At 44.3% G+C, this 22,559-nt stretch overlaps 1 pseudogene; it reads left to right on the forward strand.

Moving 5' to 3' along the window:
• Positions 1–18,324: 18,324 nt before the first annotated feature.
• Positions 18,325–19,938, forward strand: LOC123936547 (annotated as a pseudogene).
• Positions 19,939–22,559: the final 2,621 nt, after the last annotated feature.

Consider the following 22,559-nt stretch of genomic DNA (forward strand, 5'->3'; position numbering starts at 1 on the left):
TGATCTTAAATTGGGGCGAGAATTAGACATTGGCTCACACTGGAGTTAGTGTCCAGGATGGCCCCTGCATGAAATGGGGCCTTATGAAGCCATGGTGGCTTTCCCACACTGTCGGTTGTGACCTGCTCCAAACCGCAAGGTTTCCATTTGCAGGACAGTTGAGTCCAGTTGGATGGCTCCAGGACACCCCATACGGAAAGTCTCGAGAGCAGGATTCTAAGGATGGATGCTTGGACACCCCACCTCGCATTCCCATTGTCTCCTAGCGTTAAGGCAGGTTCAATCTGCTGGCTCTGGGGCGACCTACCCAGCATTCTGATTTGAAATGGACTCCTGAGGATGGGTCATAATGTGGGTTTGTGTCCATGGAGACCTTGGAATGTGGTGGGTGCTCAGGGTCCCTGCAGTATTCTCCTACCTGGAGGTTTTGACACAGCTCCAAAGAGCAAGTTTCCATGTGGAGATGAGAGGTGTTCTGTTTGGTGCCTCAGGAAACCCCCATATGCTTCTATTCAAAACCAGGCTTCTGAGGAGAGATGTCTGGAAACAAAATCTAGGGTTCAGATTATTCCCTAGGGGCCTGTCCGGTTCAATCTTCTGTCTCTGGGGACATCGCTCTGCATGTCTGAGTTGGGGTAGTTGCTCTGCTTGTGTCAGAATGCCCCTGTTTATCCAGGGTGGCCTGCACGATTGTGATGGCTTAGGGGTTCTTGTTGGTTTCTCCTAATCTGTAGGGTTGTGGCCAATGGAATGGGCAGACCTTCCTTGGAGAGGGTAGACACAGTATTGCACAGTGACTCCAGAGACCCCAGCCTGGAGGGTGTGTGGGCCAGGGCTGTGGAGACAGAAGTCTTGAGAACACAAACTCGCCCTAGGTTTATGGCCCAAGGGTATGGCAGGTCTGATGTACAGACAGTGAGGGGAGCTCCTCAGGATAGGTAATAAGGGCGAGTGTGAGATGGTAGCTCAGGCTTTTGTCTCTGGATTTTGTGTCAAAGATGGACATGGAATGGAGGGGTGGCCTTATGGGCCATGGATGAGTCTCCCTCTCTGCGGATTATTCTCGGCTCCCAAGAATTTGGGGTCATTCTGTGGGAAGAGAAGAATCCTATTTTCTTTCACAGGGGTCCCTCCAAAACAGGGATTCCAGAGCAGAGCCCTGGGTACAGGTGACTGGAGAATCCGTGTTTTGGTTAGGATTGCGGCTAGGGGCATGGCACCCCTGATATGCAGTTCTTGGTCCAGCCAAGGAGAGGCTTTATTTGAAAATGGGGCTCACACTGAGTTTCCCAATGTGTGTTTGTGCTCAAGTCGCTCCTCAAGCATATGCGTGGCCTCATGGGCCATGCAGGATTATCCTACTCTGAGCGTTTGATCTTGATACCCATCAGCATCCCAACAGCCGGGTTTCTTGCCACGGGGAAGGAGGAGTTCTGAGTTCTGCATCAGGTTCTCCCAGGTGTAGGGATCTGAGATAAGATCTAGGGACAGATGTCTGAAAACCCGGGTTGGGAAAAGATGACAGCCTAAGGCCAAGGTGGGTCCAATCTTCTGGATATGCGGCCAGCTGTCTGTGTGTCTGAGGGGAGTTCTGTGCTTAAGCTGTGATAAACAGAGCATTAGTGTACAGGGAAGCCTATGAAATTCTCACGGGGTCGAGGTCCTTACAGGTTCATCCTCATTTGGGATTTCTGGGCGTACCCATAGGCCACTTTTTTTCTTCTGGTGCAGAGGCAGAGTGCTGCATTGTTTCTCCAAAATTCCCAGTCTGGTGGGCCTACGTTCCAGGATTCTGGTGTCTGAAGTCTGACCCAAGCTAGGTTTATGGTTAGGTCTAATGCGTGATCACCGATTTGCAGATGCTGAGGCAAGGTCCTGAACTTGAAGTTAGGTCAACTGTTATGGATTCACTCAGACTACCATCTGAGTGATGGTACCTAGTGGGTCCACGAGGGCTTTCCTATGTGCGCTTGGCCTTCTTGGGCCATGGAGTTTTCACTTGCTCTGGGGATTTAGCGAAGCTCCAAATAATTTGTTTTCATTTGGGGGGATTTGGAGTCCTGTATAGGTTCTGTATATAGTCTCCATATGGATGGATTTGACAGCAGTTCCCTGGGTATGTATACCTGAAACTCAACCTCGGGTTTGCAGTAGGACCTGGGTGCATGAAAAGTCTGAATTATTCACACTGGCACCAGCTACTAGGTGACTGACTGGAGGTCAGCGCTCTGGTTGAGGGTAGAATGTGTATTATTGTCCAAGGCAGGCTGTCGTCAATGGGATAGCTTTGGGGATTTGTGCAGCTCTCTCGTAGTATTAGTATGGGGGTCGCATGCTTCTCAGTAAGGCACATTTTCCTTCTGGAAGGCAGGCACAGTCCCGTGGTGTGGCTCATCTTTCCCTATCTGGAGGGATTGTGGAGCAGGACTTTGAGGATGGAAGTCTGAGAACCCAAGCTAGGCATAGGGTTAGGGCCTAGGGCATGTCAGGCCCAATCTATAGATGGTGAGCCAAGTTCCATGGGATCTGAGGTGAAGGCAAGTGTCAGGATGTCGCACAGGCTCAGTTTGTGTCCATGAGTCCCGCTGAACTCATAAGTGGCCTCATGGTGGCATAGTGTTTCCTCCCACTCTGGAGATTTCACAGTTCCAAATAGCTTGGTTTATTCCTGGCTGTTGGTGGTGTCTTGTTTTATGGCACAGGGGTCCCCCATATTGAGGGATTTGAGAGCTGCGATCCAGGTATTTATACCTGAAAACCCAACTGAGGGTTATGATTAGATCCTAGTGGCACTACAGGACTTATACCCTGGCTCTGGGCTGTGGTACCCTTGGGGCTATGTTCAAAATGGGGCTCAGGATAAGGGTCATAATGGGTGATTGTGTCAATGATGACATGTAAAACTGGACGTGTCCTCGGGGGCAAAGCACATTTCTTCCATCTGAGGATTTCGCATAGCTCTGAAAGGCAATGTTTCCCTCTGGGTGTCAGGAGATTTCTTTTATGGATCAGGAGCTCCCCATGTAGAGAGATTCCAGAGAAGGGCTCTGTGTATGGATGCCTGAGAACCCAAACTATGGTTAGGATTTCAGCCTAGGGGCATGGAAGGTTAGGGTGAGGGTTAGGGTTAGGATTAGCCTCTGGGTTGAGCTGACTCAATGGCTGATTGGTGGTCGGGACTCAGGTTGTGCCCTCCTGTGCATTAGGATCCAGGGTGGTATTCAAACGAGTGGTGGTATTGGGGCTCTGCATGTTTGTCTAATCTAGGGGTTTTGTGCAGCTCCATAGGGCACAGTTTCAATCTGGAGTGCAGGGATCATCCAGTGGTTTGGCTCTTGAGTCCCCAATCTGGAGGACTTATGTTCCAGGAATCTGGGGACCGATATTTGAAAACCCAATCTAGGTTTACGTGTATGGTCTAGGCTATGGATCTCTGATCTGCAGATGCTGAGGGAAGGTCACCGGATTCTGAATTGAAGGAGAGTGTCGGGCATTCGCTCACACTAGAATTGGTGTCCTAGGGCCGCTGAAGTTGTGGGTGTCCTGCTAGGGCATGGAGGTTTCTCCCGCTTGGGGGGCTTTGCACAGTTCCAATACTATGGTTTCAATCTGGAGGACAGAAGGAGTCCTGTTGTATGGCTCTAGTGTCCTCCAAATGAAAGGATTCCAGACCAGCACTCTGGTTATGGATTCCTGAAAACTGAACCTTGGGTTTGGCTTAGGCATGGGGCATGGGAAGTCCGATCTGCTGACTCTGGCGCCAGCTAATTGGGTGGCTGACTGGAGGTCGGTGCTCAGCTGAGGGACAGAATGTGTATTAGTGTGGAGGGTCATCTTCTAACTGTGGGTAGCTTAGGGGTATCTTGCAACTTTCTCCTAATCTGGGGTTTGCATGCAGGTCCATAGGGCATGTTTTCCATCTGGAGGGCCAACAGAGTCTTGTAGTGTGTCTCCGGGGTTCCCAAGCTGGAGGGATTGTAGACCACGACTGTGATGATGGAAGTCTGAAAAGACAATCTAGGAGTATGGTAAGGGCCTAGGGCATGATAGAACAAATCTGCAGTTGCTAAGGCAATCTCCCCAGGATATGAGGTTAAGGCGAGTGTGAAGAGGTTGCTCAGGTTGGAGTTTGTGTCCATGAGATCCATCGAATCTGGGAGTGGCATCATGGGGGCATGGAGATTTCTCCCTCTCTGTGAAATTTACATAGTTAAAAAATAGTTTGTTCTATTCTGGGGAATAGGTACTGTCCTGATTTTTGGCTCAGGGGTGCCCCATATGGGGGGATTCGAGAGTAGGGCTACAGGTATGGATGCCTGAAAACCCAAACTAGGTTTAGGATTAGGTCCTAGTGGCATCATAGGCCTTAGGTTCTGGCTCTGGGTGGAGCTACTCATGGGGTTGTGTTGAAATGGGGCTCAGGTTAGGGGTTACAATGGGTGTTTGTGTCCAGCATTAATGGGTGTGTCCTCAAGGGCAATTCAGATTTCGCCCAACTCTGGGGGATATACATATCTCCAGAAAGCTTCTGGGGGACAAGAGGAGTTCTGTTTTGTGACTCAGGGGTCCCCCATGTGGAGGGATTTGAGAGAAGGGGACTGGGGATCAATATCTGAAATTCCAACCTATTGTTACGATTCCTACCTAGGGGAATGGCCACTCTGACGTGCTGACTCTGGCGCCAGCTATGTGGGTGGCTGACTGGAGGTCGGGGCTCTGGTGAGGGCCAGCATTAATGGGTGTGTCCTCAAGGGCAATTCAGATTTCGCCCAACTCTGGGGGATATACATATCTCCAGAAAGCTTCTGGGGGACAAGAGGAGTTCTGTTTTGTGACTCAGGGGTCTCCCATGTGGAGGGATTTGAGAGAAGGGGACTGGGAATCGATATCTGAAAACCCAACCTATTGTTACAATTCCTACCTAGGGGAATGGCCACTCTGACGTGCTGACTCTGGTGCCAGCTATGTGGGTGGCTGACTGGAGGTCGGGGCTCAGGTGAGGGATAGAATGTTTTAGTGTCCAGGGCCAGCTTCCGTAAATGAGGGTGGCTTTGTGGGTTCATGCAGCTTTCTCCGAATCAGTGGGTTGCGTGCAGCTCCATAGGGCACATTTTCCTTCTGGAGGGCAGGAAGAGTACTGTGCTCTTTCTCAGGTATACCCTATCTGGAGGGTTCATAGACCAGGACTCTCTAGATGGAGGCCTGAGAACTAAGCTAGGTTAGGGCATTAGGCATCGAAGGCCCAACATACGTACGCTGAGGCAAATTCCAGGGAATCTGAAGTTAAGACAAGGATCAGGATGTCTCTCAGTCTGGAGTTTGTGTAGATGATGTGCCAAATATAGGTTTAGCTTCATGGTTTTAAGGAGATTTGTCCTGATGAGGGGATTTTGTGCACATCCAAGTAGCTTGGTCTATTCTGGGGTTAGGTCCTGTTTTGTTTTAGGAATCTGGATTCCCCTATATGGAGGGATTTGAGAGAAGGGTTCCAGGTATCAATGCCTGAAAACCCAGCCTAGGTTTTGCAGTTGATCCTAGTGGCATGGCAGGACTTAGATCCTGGATCTGGCTCAGCTACCCATGTGGGTTTGTTGAAAATGCAGCTCAGGCTGTGTCACATTGGGTGTTTGTGTCCAGGATGGATTGCAAAAGTGGGCGTGGCTGCAGGGGGCAGCACAGGTTTCTGCCATCTATGAGTTTTTTACACAGCTCCAAAAACCAAGGTTTCCTTCCAGGGGGCTGGAGGAGTTCTGTTTTGTGGCTGTGGTGTCCCCCATGTGGAGAAATTCGAGAGAAGAGCTCTGGGTATGGATGCCTGCTAACCCAACCTAGGTTTATCATAATGGCCTAGGGATCGATCTCCTGACTCTAAGGCCAAATGTCTCGGTGGCTGCTTGGGGGTACATGACTCAGAGGTGCATTAGTATCCAAGGAGGCATACACACGTTGTTGGCATCGTGGGCCCTGGTGCTGTGCTGTTTAATGAAGCAGTGTCCCCACATATGGAGATATTCGAGAGCAGTGTCTATGTATGGATGCCTGGAAAACCCCATCTCGCCTTACCATTGCAGCCTAGGAACATGGCCGTTTTGATCTTTTGGATCTGGGGCCAACTATCCAGGGGGTTGATTTGGATTGGTGTCTCATGCTGATCGGTCACAATGCGGGTTTGAGTCCTGAGAGATCGTGGAATGTGGCTGTGGCCCATCCTCCTACCCTGAGGGTTTGACACAGCTCCAAATAGCAACATTTCCTTCTTGGGACAGGATGTGATGTGTTTTGTGGCTCAGAGATACCCCAGATATTGGAATTCAAGACAAAGCCTCTGGGTCCTGATGCCTGGTAACCCAAGCTATGGTAAAGATTAGAGCCTAGGGTCATTTCAGGTTCAATCATCTCTCTCTCTGGGGTAATCTACCTGCATGTCTGATATGAGGTAGTTGCTCAGGGTGTGTCAGACTGTGCATTGTTGGTTGTCCTATCAATTTGGGGTGGCCCAGAGGGCTTGCAGTTTTCTCTTATTCTTGAGGTTTCTGGAAGCTCTAAAGGGTCGAGCTTCCACCTGGAGGGCAGGCATAGTCCTGTGGTGAGGGTATGGAATCCCCATGCTAGAGGATGTCTGGGGCAGAACTCTGGGAAAAGAATTCTGAAATCACCAACTAGGGTTAGGATTAATGCCGAGGGTATGGCAGGCCCAATCTGCAGACCTTAGGAAAGATCCTTGGATCTGAAAATAGGGCGAGTGTGAGGTAAGACTCAGTCTTTTGACTCTGGTTTTTGTCTCTTGGATGTATGCAAAATGTAGGGGTGGCCTCATGGAGCCATTGAAGATTCTCCTCCTTTGGAGGGTTTGCACAGCTCCAAATAGCATGGTGTCATTTGGGGGGAAAGTAGGAATCCTGTTTTCTGATTCACAGGTCCCCATAAGGAGGGCTTCAAAAGCAGGGCTCTGGGTATTAAGGACTGGAAACCCAGACTTGGGTTAGGATTTTGGCTGAGGAACACCACAGGTCTCAGATGCTCCTGCCAGACACCCAGGTAAGTGGAGCCAGAAAGAGGAGATTGAAGTTGACATACCTCTAGGATCTCATCTGAAACCTAGCTTAGGTTTTTAAGCATCATTCCCCAGAGGCCTGATTTCCAATACTAGCATATGGTGCATCCCTGAGGCTCACAACAGAGCACACGCTGTCCCCAGAAAGGAACACTGCTATTTGTACTTATGTAAAACCTTCAGGGGAGTAGAATCCTGCATGGCCCCTGAGCCATCACCACATTCCAAGGTCTCCCTGGACACAAACTGGCATTGTGATGCATCAGCATGAGACTCCATTTCAACACATTCCCTTGGGTAGATTGCCCCAGAGCCTGTAGATCAAACCTGCCTTTATCCTAGGGGCCAAAGGGATCAGGAGGCAGGGTTTCCAAGCATCCATACATAGATCGCTCTTCTTGAATCTTCCCATATGGGGGAACTATGAACCATTGAACAAGCCTAGCCCTGTCCCAAAGATGGAAACATTGCTGTTTCAAGCAGCTCACAACATCCAGAGTGGGAAAACCTCCATGGCCTCAAGAGGCCCCACCTCCATTAGGCAGCCATCATGGACACAAAGTCCAGCCTGAGTGAATGTCTGACACTTGCCCTTACTTCAGGTGCTGGAGATCTCGATTCAGCTTCTGCAGATTTGGCTTCTCTTGCCCTAGGCCCTAAACCTAACCAGAGCTTGTGTTTTCAGTCTTCCATCCTTACACTCCTGGCGCACAAGCCCTCCAGACTGGGAATTCTGGAGCCACAATGCAGCACTCTGCCTGTCCACCAGAAGGATAAAGTGCCCGATGTGGCTGCCCAAAAGACCCAAATGAGGGTAAAACTTCACAGCCCTTCACAGCACCCCAATTTCATAGACCATCCTGTGCACTAATGCTGTATGACACAGCCTGAGCCCAGATGTTCTGTCAGCCACCCAGGGAGCTAGTCGCATATCCAGCCATAGCTCTGGGCCTGCATCTCTACCCAAACTTGGTTTTCTGGCATGTGTCCCCAGACCTTATCTCAAATTCCTGCATATGCGGGAACCCGATGCACAAAAGAGAACTCTTACTTCTGCATGGCAGGAAACCTTTTTGTTTGGAAGGGTGTCAAAACCCTAGAGCTGGAGAAACCTGCAGGGCCACCCTGGGCACAAACACGCATTTTGACTCTCAGCCTTAGCCCTTTTCAAATAAGGCCCCTCAGTAGCTGGACCAGGAGCATGAATATCAGGCTTGCCATGCCCCTAGCACAAATCCTAACCCAAGGTGGTGTTTTGCAGGTGCCGTTACCCAGAGCTCTGCTCTGGAATTCCTGTTTTGGGGGGACCCCTGAGACAGAAAACTTGACTCTTCCCTTCCCCCAGTATCACACCAAACTATTGGGACCTGGGCAAAATCCCCACAGAGGGAGAATCTTCCATGGCCCCATGAGGCTCCCATACATTCTGTGGCCAACTTAAACTCACAATCCATAGACAAAAGATTGAGCTACCACCTTACAGTCACCCTAATTTCAGATCCCGAGGAACCCCTCTCGGGGTCTGCAGATCAGGCATGCCAAACCCTCGGCCCTAAGTTTAACCCAAGTTTGTGTTTTCAGATTTCTATTCCCAGAGCCCTGTCCCACACACGCTCCAGGCTCCAGCCTCCAGAGCTACACCACAAGACTGTGCTTGCCCTCCCGATGGAAACTGTGCCCTTTAAATTGCCAAACACTCCAGATAAGGAGAAACCTGCAAGGCCCCCGAGGCCACCCCAATTAAATAGGCCACCCTGGACAAAAATGCATAGTCTGACACACCCTGAGCAATGACCTCCAGTCAGACACCCAGGTAGATGGCCCCAGAGACAGAAGATTGAACCTGACATGCCTCTATGCCATAATCTGAACCCTAGATGAGGTTTACAGGCATCTGTCCCCAGACATTATATCAAATCCCTGCATATGGGGGAACCTGATGCACAAAACAGAACTCCTCCTTCCCCATGGCTGGAAACCTTACTGTTGGGATGGGTGTCAAACCCTCCAAATTGGTGAAACCTACAGGGTCCATGAGGTCACACTCAAAATTGAGGGCCATCTTGGGCACAAACATGCATTGTGACCCTCAGCCTGAGCCCCATTTTCAAATAAGGCCTCTTGGTTCCTGGACCAAGAGCCCGCGAATTGGGCTTGCCATACCCATAAGCCCAAATATGAACCCAAGGAAGGGTTTTCCAGACACCTGTTCACAGAGACGTGATCCGGAATCCCTCTTTTTGGGGGACCTCTGCGAGGGAAACAGGACTCCTCCCTTCCTCCACAATGACACCAAACTATTGGGAGCCACGCAAAATCCCCAGAGAGGGAGAACCTTCCATGCCCGATGAGTCCATCCTTATATTCCATGGCCATCCTAGACACAAAACCCAGAGGCAAAAACTTGAGCTACTGCCTCCCAATCGCCCTAATTTCAGATCCCAAGGAGCTCCCTCAGGGTCGGCAGATCAGGAATGCCATACCCACAGGCCTACCCTTACCCATTTTATCTTTTCAATCTTCTGTCCCCAGAGCCCTGACCCACACACCCTCAAGACTGGAGCATGTTGAGCCACACTATAGGACTATGCCTGCACTCCCTAAGGAAACTGTGCCCTTTAAAGTTTCCAAAACTCTCCAGATTAGGAGCAACCTGCAAGGCCCTCAAGCCACCCAGTTTAGTAGGCCACCCTAGATAAAAATAAGCAGTCTGACTGCATGGATCTGTGCATGGATCTACAGTCAGACACCCAGGTAGATGGCCCCAGAAACAGAAGATTGAAACTGACATGTCCCTAGGCCCTAATCTGAACACCAGCTGTGATTTTTGGGCATCCGTTTCCAGAGCCCTGGTCTCGAATACCAACATATGGAGGGTTCCTGAGGCCCAAAACAGAAAACTTTCTGTCGCAGAAGGAAACCTCTCTATTTGGAGCTGTGTTTAAGCCTCAAGGCAATAGAATCCTTCATGGCTCCGAGCAGCCACAACATTCCAAGATCTCCCTGGACACAAAACCAGATTGTGACCCATCAGTGTGAGACTCCATTTCCACTCAGCCCCCTGTGTAGCTCGCACCAGAGCCAGCAGATCGAACCTCTCATGAGACAAAGCCATGTCTCATGTCTCAATGGTAACCCTAGGTGGAGTTCCCAGGCATCCATACATAGAGCCCTGACATTGAATCTTCTATACTGGGGACATACGAGCCATCAACCTGATGTCTCCAGTCCTGCAGAAGGAACCATGATGTTTGGAGCTGTGCACAATCCCCAGATTGGGAAAACCTCCATGGCATCATGGCGCCACATTGCATTAGTCGGCCATAAAGGACACACACTTGAACCTGAGCAAACGTCTGACCCTTGACCTTACTTAAGATGATAGGATTCTTACCTCAGCCTCTGCATTCTGGGCCTGCCATGCCCTAGGCCTAAAAATTACACAAGCTTTTGTTTTCAGATTTCTGTCCTCACACTAACTACAAAAATAGTACTTAAAATGAATACATTTTATGTCATCATTATTCCTACATGGAATCTAACCATGACTGGTAACACACAAAAAAAATCAGTGTATTTCAACTATAAGAACACTAATGACCAACATTCGTAAGTCCCACCCACTAACTAAAAATTTCAACAATTCATTTATCGACCTACCACAAACATCAAACATCTCAGCATGATGAAATTTTGGCTCCTGTCTCGGAATTTGCCTAATCTTTCAAATCCTTACAGTTTTATTCTTAGCTATACACTACACATCACACACAACCACCTCCTTCTCATCAAATACACACATCTGTTGAGATGCCAATTACGGCTGAATCATCCGATATATACATGCCAACGGAGCCTCCATATTCTTCATCTGCCTATTCCAACATGCAGGATGAAGCCTATACTATGGATATTTTATACTCCCTGAAACATATGAAACATCGGCATTATCCTACTATTGGCAGATATAGCAACAGCATTTAGAGGTTATGTTTTACCATGAGGACAAATGTCCTTTTGAGGCACAACCATAATTACCAACTTATTATTAACAATCCCATACATTGGAACCAACTTCGTAGAGTGAATCTGAGGAGGTTTTTCAGTAGACAATGCCATCTTAACATGATTCTTTGCCTTCTACTTTATCCTACCATTCATCATCTCAGCACTAGCAGCAATTCATCTACTATTTCTTCATGAAACAGGATCCAACAGTCCTTCCAGAATCCCATCTGATTCGGACAAAATTTCATTCCACCCATACTACACAATTAAAGACATCTGAGGTGCCCTATTCCTAATCCTAGTACTCGTAATACTAGTACTATTCTCACCTGACCTAGTAGGGGACCCTGACAACTACATCCCTGCCAACCCACTTAACACACCACCCCATATCAAACCCGAGTGATATTTCTTATTCGCATACACAATCCTACGATCTATTCCTAATAAACTAGGAGGAGTACTAGCCCTAGTCTTCTCCATTCTAGTCCTAGCCATTACTCCAGTATTACATACTTCAAAACAAGTTATGATATTCTGCCCACAAAGCCAGTGCCTATTTTGATTACTAGTAGCTAATCTCCTTACCTTAACATGAATTGATGCTCAACCAGTAGAACACCCCTTCGTCTCCATTGGTCAATGAGCCTCAATCCTTTACTTCACACTCCTTCCAATTCTAACAACTATCAGCATTATCGAGAAGAACTTATTAAAATGAAGTCTTTGTAGTATAAAATTTCTTCTTGTAAAGCAAAAATTGAGAACTCCATCTCCCTAAGACTCAAAGAAGAAGTAATAGCCCCACCATCAGCACCCAAAGCTGACATTCTAACTAAACTATTCCCTGATTTCTCATTATTTCAATTCATATATTTAAAAAAATCTACTGTGCTTCCCCAATATATATTTTTGGTGCATTAATGGTTTGCCCCATGCATATAAGCATGTACATGCTATGATTGATTTTACATATGTGCACCTCACCTAGACCACGAGCTTGATCACCAGGCGTTGAGAAACCATCAGTCCTTGTGTGATGTGTACCTGTTCTTGCTCCAGGCCCATCGAATGTGGGGGTTTCTACAATGAAACTATACTGGCATCTGGTCCTTACTTCAGGGCCATGATAGTCCTCAATCCAATCCTACTAACCCTTCAAATGGGACATCTCAATGTACTAATGACTAATAAGCCCATGATCACACAAAACTGTGGTGTCATGCATTTGGTATTTTTTTTAATTTTTCGGGGCTGGGGCTGGTATCACTCAGCTATGGCTGTAAAGGCCTCATTGCATTCAAATAACTTGTAGCTGGGCTTAATCATCATCATTTATCTGCATCGCACAACCATAAGTTGCCATTCGGTCAAAAGTTACAGGACATACACACGTATACACGTACACACATACACACGTACATACGTACGTGTATTCAACAGATAGAAACTAGCTAAATCAAACTCCCTTTCCCCCCATAACTTCAAAAGTATACAAACACTTAAAATTGTCCTGCAAAACCCCCGAAACAGAACTAAGTACATGCAACATACATAAGAAGCCTCTTATACTGATACTCCATACATTAATCTCTATCACTAATTTACCCAGAATACTCTATTCAAGAAAGCTATCTATAGATGTAATACCCCACATCTAATACCCCCTATGAACTTACATTTAATACTAATAACTAAATTACTGTGCCTAAACACCTTAACATTAAATAATCTAATCCTACACCTGTTAATGTAGCTTATTAATTAAAGCAAGGCACTGAAAATGCCTAGAAGAGTCATAAGACTCCATAAACATAAAGGTTTGGTCCTAGCCTTCCTATTGATTATTAACAGAATTACACATGCAAGTCTCCACATCCCAGTGAAAATTCCCTCTAAATCCCTAAACTGATTAAAAGGAGCGGGTATTGGGGCGCCTGGGTAGCTCAGTGGGTTAAAGCCTCTGCCTTCAGCTCAGGTCATGATCCCAGGGTCCTGGGATCGAGCCACACATCAGGCTCTCTGCTCTGTGGGGAGCCTGCTTCCTCCTCACTCTCTGCCTGCCTCTCTGCCTAGTTGTGATTTCTCTCTGTCAAATAAATAAAATATTTTTAAAAAAAGGAGCGGGTATCAACAACATTAAATAAGTAGCTCATAACACCTTGCTCAAACACACCCCCACGGGATACAGCAGTGACAGAAATTTAGCCATGAACGAATCTTTGACTAAGTCATGTTAACATTGAGTTGGTAAATTTCGTGCCAGCCACCACGGTCACATTAACCCAAATTAATAGGCCCACAGCATAAAACATATTAACTACTACATCACACTAAAGTTAAAATTTAACCAAGCCGTAAAAAGCTACTGTTAACATAAAATATACCACGAAAGTGAATTTATTGTTTCCGATCACACGATAGCTGAGACCCAAACTGGGATTAGATACCCCACTATGCTCAACCCTAAACATAAATAATTTGTACAACAAAATTGTCTGCCAGTGAACTACTAGCAACAGCTTAAAACTCAAAGGACATGGCGGTGCTTTACATCCCTCTAGAGGAGCCTGTTCTATAATTGATAAATCCCGATAAGCCTCACCACTTCTAGTTAAGTCAATCTATATACCAACATCTTCAAAAAGCCCTCAAAAGGAAGAAAAGTAAGCATAATAATTATACATTTAAAAGTTAGGTCAAGGTGTAAACCATGAAGTGGGAAGAAATAGGCTACATTTTCTAATCAAGAATATACTCACGAAAGTTTTTATGAAAACTAAAAACTAAAGGTGCATTTAGTAGTAAATTAAGAGTAGAAAGCTTAATTGAAGAGGGCCATGAAGCATGCACACACTGCACATCATGCTCCTCAAGCAATACACCCAAACACTACATAATAGAGACTAAACCAACTCAAGAGGAGATAAGCCATAACAAGGTAAGCATACTGGAAAGTGAGCTTGGATAAATCAAAGTGTAACTTAATTAAAGCATCTGGCTTACACCCAGAAGATTTCATACACCAATGACCACATTGAACCAAAACTAGCCCAACCAACCACTAACTCAACTACTACAATAAGCCTCTAAGCAAAACATTCAATTACATCATTATAGTATAGGAGATAGAAATTTTACTTAGAGCTACTGAGAAAGTACCATAAGGGAATGATGAAAGAAAGTTTAAATAATAAACAGCAAAGATCACCCCTTATACCTTTTGCATAATGATCTATCTAGAATAATTTAGCAAAGAGATATTAAGCTAACTCCCCCCAAACCAGATGAGCTACCTATGAACAAACCACAGGAATAAACTCACCTATGTTGTAAAATAGTGAGAAGATTTATTGGTAGAGGTGAAAAGCCCAACAACCATGCTGATAGCTGGTTTCCCAGAATAGAATATCAGTTCAACTCTAAATTTACCCAACAAATCCCAAAATTATAATGTAAATTTAAAATATAATCTAAAAGGGTACAGCTTTTTAGAATAAGGATACAACCTTACTTAGAGAGTAAATTTAAATAAAACCATTAGGCCTAAGGGCAGCCATCAATTAAGAAAGCGTTCAAGGTCAACAACCCAACCCTCTTAATTCCAAAAATCTTAAGCCAACTCCTAACGTACTACTGGACTAATCTGTTTAATAATAGAAGCAATGACGCTAGTATGATTAACAAGAAACATTTCTTCTTGAATAACCTTATAACAGTAAATGAAAACCCACTGATAGTTAAGATGATAAAAATAAACTACTAATAAAGCACATATCAAATCAATTGTTAAGTATGCAACAAGTAAAAAGAACTCGTCAAGCACAAACCCCACCTGTTTACCAAAAACATCACCTCCAGCATGCCCAGTATTGGAGGCACTGCCTGCCCAGTGACACTAGTTAAACAGCCGCAGTATCCTGACCATGCAAAGGTAGCATAATCATTTGTTCTCTAAATAAGGACTTGCATTAATGGCCACACGAGGGTTTAACTGTCTCTTACTTCCAATCAGTGAAATTGACCTTCCCATGAAGAGGCGGGAATAAACTAATAAGATGAGAAGACCCTATGGGGCTTCAATTAACTAGTCCATAATAAGTCTATTTAATCACCAATTAGGCATAACACAATCTTATTAATGGATTAACAGTTTAGGTTGGGATGAGCTCAGAGAATAAAATAACCTCCGACTGATACAAATATAGAGAAATCAGTCAAAATATAGTATCATTTATTGACGCAAGAAATTTGAACAATGGAACAAGTTACCCTAGGGATAACAGCACAATCCTATTTGAGAGTCCATATCAACAACAGGGTTTATGACCTCGATGTTGGATCAGGACATCCCAATGGTGCAGCAGCTATTAAAGTTTGTTTGTCCAACAATTAAAGTCCTACATGATCTGAGTTCTGACCAGAGCAATCCAGGTCGTTTTCTATCTATTACAACAACTTCTCCCAGTATGAAAGGACACGAGAAGTAAGGCCTATTCTATGGGAATGCCGTTGGACTAATAGAGGATATAATCTTAATCTAAATAGGCCACCTTCATTTCATAGCCCTATAGATAGGATTTTTAGGGTGGCAGAGCCCAGTAATTGCATAAAACTTAAACTTTTATCCTCAGAGGTCAAATTTTCTTCCTAACATTATGTTTATAATTAATATCACTTCACTAATTGTACCTATCCTACCTGCTGTTGCCTTTCTAACATTAGTGGAATGAAAAATCCTAAGGCATATACAACTCCGTAAAGGCCCAAACATCGTAGGACACTATGGCCTCTTGCAACCAAATGCAGATGCCATAAAACTATTCACTAAAGAACCTTTACCACCCCTAATATCATCTATCACTATATTTGTAATAGCCCCAATTCTAGCCCTAACACTAGCCCTAGACATATGAATCCCATTATCAAAACCTTACCCTCTCATCAATATAAACCTAGGAATCCTATTCATATTAGCATTATCAAGCCTACCTGTTTACTCTATTTTATGGTCCAGATGAGCCTCAAAATCAAAATATGGCCTAATTGGGGCCCTTTGAGCTGTAGCCCAAACAATTTTCTATGAAGTCACACTATCCATTATCCTCCTATCAGTATTATTAATAAATGGCTCTTTTACCCTATCCACACTTATTACTACTTATTACTACACAAGAACACCTATGACAAATTCTCCCCGCATGATCCCTAGCTATAATATGATTTATCTCAACCCTAGCAGAAACTAGCTGTGCCCCATTTGACTTAACAGAAGGAGAATCAGAATTAGTCTCCAGATTCAACATCAAATAGGCAGTCGGACCTTTCACCCTATTTTTCCTAGCTGAATATGCCAACATTATTATAATGAATATCCTTACAACTATCGTGTTTCTGGTACATTCCACACCCCATACTTACCAGAACCACGCTCCATCAATTTTACCATAAAAACACTTCTACTAAGAACTTCCTTCCTATGAATTTGAGCACCCTTTTCACGATTCCATTAGGACCAACTCATACATTTATTATGAAAAATAATAAATGTCCCCCTGACACTAGCCCTATGCATATGACATGTAACCTTACCCATTATAACAGCAACTATTCCTCCCCAAACATAAGAAATATGTCTGACAAAAGAGTTACTTTGATTATAGAGGTTCGAGCCCTCTTATTTCTAGAATTACAGGAATTGAACCTAATCCTAAGAACTCAAAAAATCTTTGTGTTACCCAACTCACATCAAATTCTACAGTAAGGTCAGCTAAATAAGCTATCAGGCCCATACCCCAAAAATGTTGGTTTATCCCCTTCCCATACTAATTAAACCCCCCATACTTACTATCATTATATCAACTGTAATTTCAGGAAACATTATAGTACTAATACGCTCTCACTGACTGACAATCTGAATTGGATTCTCAATAAATATACTAGCTATTATCCCCATTTCAATAAAAAATGCAATCCATAGCCATAGAAGCATCAACAAAATATTTCCTTACCCAAGCCTCTGCATCTATACTCTTAATATTAGGAATTATTATTAACCTACTATTGACAGGACAATGAACAATACTAAATACCCCTAACCCAATTGCATCAAACATAACATTAGCTCTGGCAATAAAATTAGGACTATCACCCTTCCACTTCTGAGTACCTGAAGTAACCCAAGGAATCCCACTATCATCAGGAATAATTCTACTAACCTGACAAAAAATCGTCCCCTTATCCATTCTATACCAAATCTCTCCATCTATAAATCCAAACTTACTAGTAGCCATAGCTATTATATCCATTCTAGCAGGAGGCTGAGGAGGCCTTAACCAAACACAACTATGAAAAATCCTAGCATACTCATCAATCGCCCACATAGGATGAATGATTGCAGTAACAACATATAACCCTACCCTAATAATATTAAACCTCATAATCTACATTACAATAACACTTGGAACATTCATACTGTTCACACTCAGTTCATCTACAACCACACTATCACTATCTCATATATGAAACAAATTCCCACTAATTACCTCACTAACCCTAAGAATCATACTATCACTAGGAGTCCTACCTCCCCTCTCAGGATTCATTCCTAAATGAATAATCATCTACAAACTCACAAAAAACAAAACAATATAATTGTTATATCAACATTTATAGCAATTACAGCCCTACTAAACCTACACTTTTATATGCGGTTAACACACGCAACAGCACTAACTACATTCCCCTCAATAAACACCATAAAAAGAAAATGGCAATTCGAAAACACACAAAAAAACTGTAATTATTTTATCTCCACTAATTGTAACTTCGACCATATTACTTCCATTAACCCCAATAATACTAACACTGTTCTAGCAGTTTAGGTTAAAAACACCAAGGGCCTTCAAAGCCCTGAGTAAGTGCCGTTCACTTAACTCTTGAATCTCACCTTAAGGACTGCAAGAGAATTTCTCACATCTACTGAATGCAAATCACTTTAACTAAGCTAAGCCCTTTCTAGATTGATGGGCTATCATCCCACGAAACTTTAGTTAGCAGCTAAATACCCTAGTCAACTGGCTTCAATCTACTTCTCCTGCTGTGAAGGAAAAAAAAAAAGGTGGGAGAAGCACTGGCAGGGTTGAAGCTGCTGCATTGAATTTGCAATTCAACGTAATATTTCACCATAGAACTTGGCATAAAGAGGACTCAAACCCCCATTCTTCAATTTACAGTCTAATGCCTTTATCGGCCATTTACCTATGTTCATAAAGCAATGATTATTCTCCACAAATCATAAAGACCCTTTACCTTTTATTTGGTGCATGAGCCGGAATGATAGGCACTGCTCTTAGCCTATTAATCCATACTGAATTGGGCTAACCAAGTGCTCTACTAGGAGATGACCAAATATACTAAGTATTTTTAACTGCCCATGCGTTTGTAATAATTGTCTTTATAGTAATGCCAATTATGATTGGAGGATTCAGAAACTGATTAGTACCCTTAATAACTGACACACCTGACATAGCATTTCCACGAATAAATAATATAAGATTTTGAATTCTTCCCCTCTCCTTTCTTCTCCTTCCAGCTTCTTCCATGGTAGAAGCAGGTGCAGGAACAGGATGAACTGTGTACCCTCCTCTAGCAGGGAATTTAGCACATGCAGGAGCATCTGTAGACGCCATAGTCTTCTCCCTACACCTGGAAGGTGTCTCATCCATCCTAGGAACCATTAACTTTATTACTATCATAATCAAAATACATCCCTCTGCAATACCACAATATCAAACTCCTCTATTCGTATGATCTGTCCTGATCACAGCTGTATTTCTACTCTTATCATTAACAGTTCTAGCAGCCGGTATTACCATAGTACTCACATACAGAAATCTAAATACTACCTTCTTTGTCCCAGCTGGAGGAGGAGACCCTGTTCTCTATCAACACCTATTCTGATTTTTTGGATATCCCGAAGTATATATTCTAATTCTACCAGCATTTGACATTATCTCACATGTTATAACCTATTACTCAAGGGGAAAAAAAAAAAAAGAACCATTCGGCTACATACATTGCCTGAGCAATGATATCTATCAGTTACTTAGGATTTATTATATAAGCCCATCACATGTTTATCGTAGGAATGGATGTCGGCACACGAGCATACTTCACCTCAGCTACTATAATCATTGCAATTCCAGTGGGAGTAAAAGTATTTAGCTGACTGGCCACTCTACATGCAGGGAATATTTAATGATCGCCAGCTATATTATGAGCACTAGGGTTTATTTTTCTCTTCACAGTGGACAGATTAACAGGTATTGTATTATCGAACTCATCATTAGTTATTGTTCTTCATGACACATACTATGTGGTAGCACACTTCCATTATGTACTTTCAATGGGGGCAGTGTTTGCAATCATAGGCGGGTTTGTCCATTGATTCCCACTGTTCACAGGTTGCACACTAAATGCTTTTTGAACAAAAATTCACTTCACAATTATATTTGTAGAAGTAAATATAACATTTTTCTCAACATTTCCTAGGCCTATCAGGAATAACTCGATGATACTCCGATTATCCAGATGCTTATACAACATGAAACATGGTGTCTTCCATGGGTTTATTTATCTCATTAACGGCAGTATTATTAATAATCTTCACAATCTGAGAAGCCTTCGCATCCAAACAAGAGGTGATAATAAGAGAACTTACTTCAGCAAACATTGAATGATTACATGGATGCCCTCTTCCATATCACACATTCAAAGAGCCTACCTAAGTATTACCAAAATAAGAAAGGAAGGAATAGAACACCCTAGAATTTGTTTCAAGCCAATATCCTAACCACTATGTCTTTCTCGATAAAGAGATGCTAGTAAAAATTACATGACTTTGTCAAAGTCAAATTATAGGTGGAAGTCCTTTATATCTCTATGGCGTACCCTTTCCAAATAGGCCTTTAAGATGCAACCTCCTCTATTATAGAAGAATTATTACATTTCCATGACCATACATTAATAATAATATTCTTAATCAGCTCTCTTGCTGTCTACATCATTTCATTAATACTAACTACTAAACTAACACATACCAGTACTATCAACACTCAAGAAGTTGAAAGAGTATGAACTATCCTACCTGCTATCATTTTAATTTTAATTGCTTTACTTTCACAATGAATCATCTGTATAATAGATGAGATCAATAATCCTTCCTTGACTGCATAAACTATGGGTCACCAATGATACTGAAGTTATGAGTACACAGATTATGAAGACTTACACTTTGACGCCTATATAAACCCAACTGAAGAGCTAAATCCTGGAGAACTATGACAGTTAGAACTAGACAATCAAGTAGTCCTCCCAATAGAAATAATAATCTGCATACTAATTTTGGAGCCACAATGCAGCACTCTGCCTGCCCAGCAGAAGAAAAAACTGCCCTATGGGGTTACCCAAATACCCCAAATGAGGATCAAACTGCACAGCCCCCGATGACACCCCAGTACCATAGGCTTCCCTGTGTATTACTGCTCTGTCTGACACAGACTGAGCCAAGGCCTCCCATCAGCAACCCAGACAGCTGGCCACATATCCAGAAGAACAGACTTGCCATGGCCCTAGGCTGTCATCTCTACCCAGCCTTGGTTTTCAGGCATCTGTCCCTAGACCTTATCTCAGATGCCTGCATATGGAGGAAACTAATGCAGAAAAGAGAACTCCTCCTTTCCCCTAGCAGGAAACCTTGCTGTTGGGAAGGGTGTAAAACCCTCAGAGCAGAGGAAACCTGGAGGACCCATGAGGCCACGCCCACTCTTGAGGACCGCATTGGCACAAACACACATTGTGACCCTCAGCCTGAGCCCCCATTTCATATAAGGCCCTCGGTAGCCAGAACATGTGCCCGCATATCGGGCTTGCACTTCTCCTAGACCCAAATCCTAACCCAAGGTGGAGATTTCCAGGCGTCCATACCCAGAGCCCTGTTTTGGAATCCCTCTTCTTAGGGGACCACTGAGACAGAAAAAAAAAAAAAAAAAGGAGACTAACATTCCCCAGAATGACACCAAACTATTGGGAGCTGTGAGGTGTCTAGCTCCAGAGCCAGGAGATCCAAGCTGTCTTGTTCCTAGGCACCACGGGAAATTCGAGGTGGGGTTTCCAGGCATCCAAAAATAGAGTCCTGCTCTCTTTCCATAAGGGGACACTTGTGCCATCAAACAGGACTCCATCTGCTCGCAGGAGGAAACCTTGCTGTTTGAGAGCAACAACCCCCCGATTGGGAAAACCTCCATGGTCTCATGAGGCCATTGTTCCATTCAGCAGCCATCATGGACACAAACTCCAGCCTAAGCAAACATCCGGCTCTTGCCCTTACTTCAGGTGCTGGAGATCATGCCTCACCCTCTGCAGATTGGGAATGCTGAGCCATCTACACTAAAAGTAACCCTAGCTTGTGTTTTCAGACTTTGGTCCTCACACTCCTGGCCCACAAGCCCTCCAGACTGGGAATTCTGGAGCCACAATGCAGCACTCTGCTTGCCCACCAGAAGGAAAAATTGCCCTATGGGTTTCCACAAAAACCTCAAATGATGATAGGCCACCCTGTGCACTAGTGTTCTGTCTACCATAGCCTGAGTAATGACCTCCTCTCAGCCACCCAGGTAGCTGGCCGCCTATCCACAAGATCGGACCTGCCATGCTCCTAGGCATTTGTGACCCTAGGCCCAAATCCTAACCCAATTTTGGGTTTCCAGAAACCAATACACAGAGCCCAGCTCTCGAATCCCTCCTTATGGGGACAACTGAAACAGATATCAGGATTCCTTCTTTCCCCCACAATGACTCCATGCAATTTGGAGTTGTGTAAAACCCCAAAAGAGGGAGGATCTTCCATGACCTTATGAAGCCACCCCTATATTCCGTGGCCATCCTATACACCAAAACCAGAGGCAAAAGCCTGAGCTTCCGCTTCACATTTGCCCTAATGTAACATCCCTAGGAGCTCGCCGCAGGGTCAGCAGATCGGACATACCTCTGGAACTAATCCTAACCTCAGTTGGTGCTTTCATACTTCTGTCCCAGACTCCTGCCCCATAAAGCCTCCAGGCTGGGTATGCCATAGCCACACCACAGAACTGTGCTTGGACTCCAGAGGGAAGCTGGGTCCTATAGAGCTTCAAGAAACCTCAAGTTTAGGAGAAACCTGCAAGCTCCAAAGGCCACCCCAATTTTTTAGGATTCTCTGGACATAAATGCGCAGTATGACACACCCTGAGCAATAACCACCTGCCAGACACCCATGCAGATGGCCCCAGAGACAGAACATTGAAGCTGATATGTACTTAAGCTCTAATCTGAAACCTTGCTTAGGTTTTCAGACATCTTTCCCCAGAGGCCGGGTCCCAAATACCAATATTTGGAGAATCCCTGAACCACAGAACACAACACCTCCAATTAATAGAAGGAAACATTGCTATTTGGA

This window comes from Meles meles, unplaced genomic scaffold (genome assembly GCF_922984935.1).
Source record: "Meles meles unplaced genomic scaffold, mMelMel3.1 paternal haplotype, whole genome shotgun sequence".
In the NCBI taxonomy this organism is placed as follows: Eukaryota; Metazoa; Chordata; class Mammalia; order Carnivora; family Mustelidae; genus Meles; species Meles meles.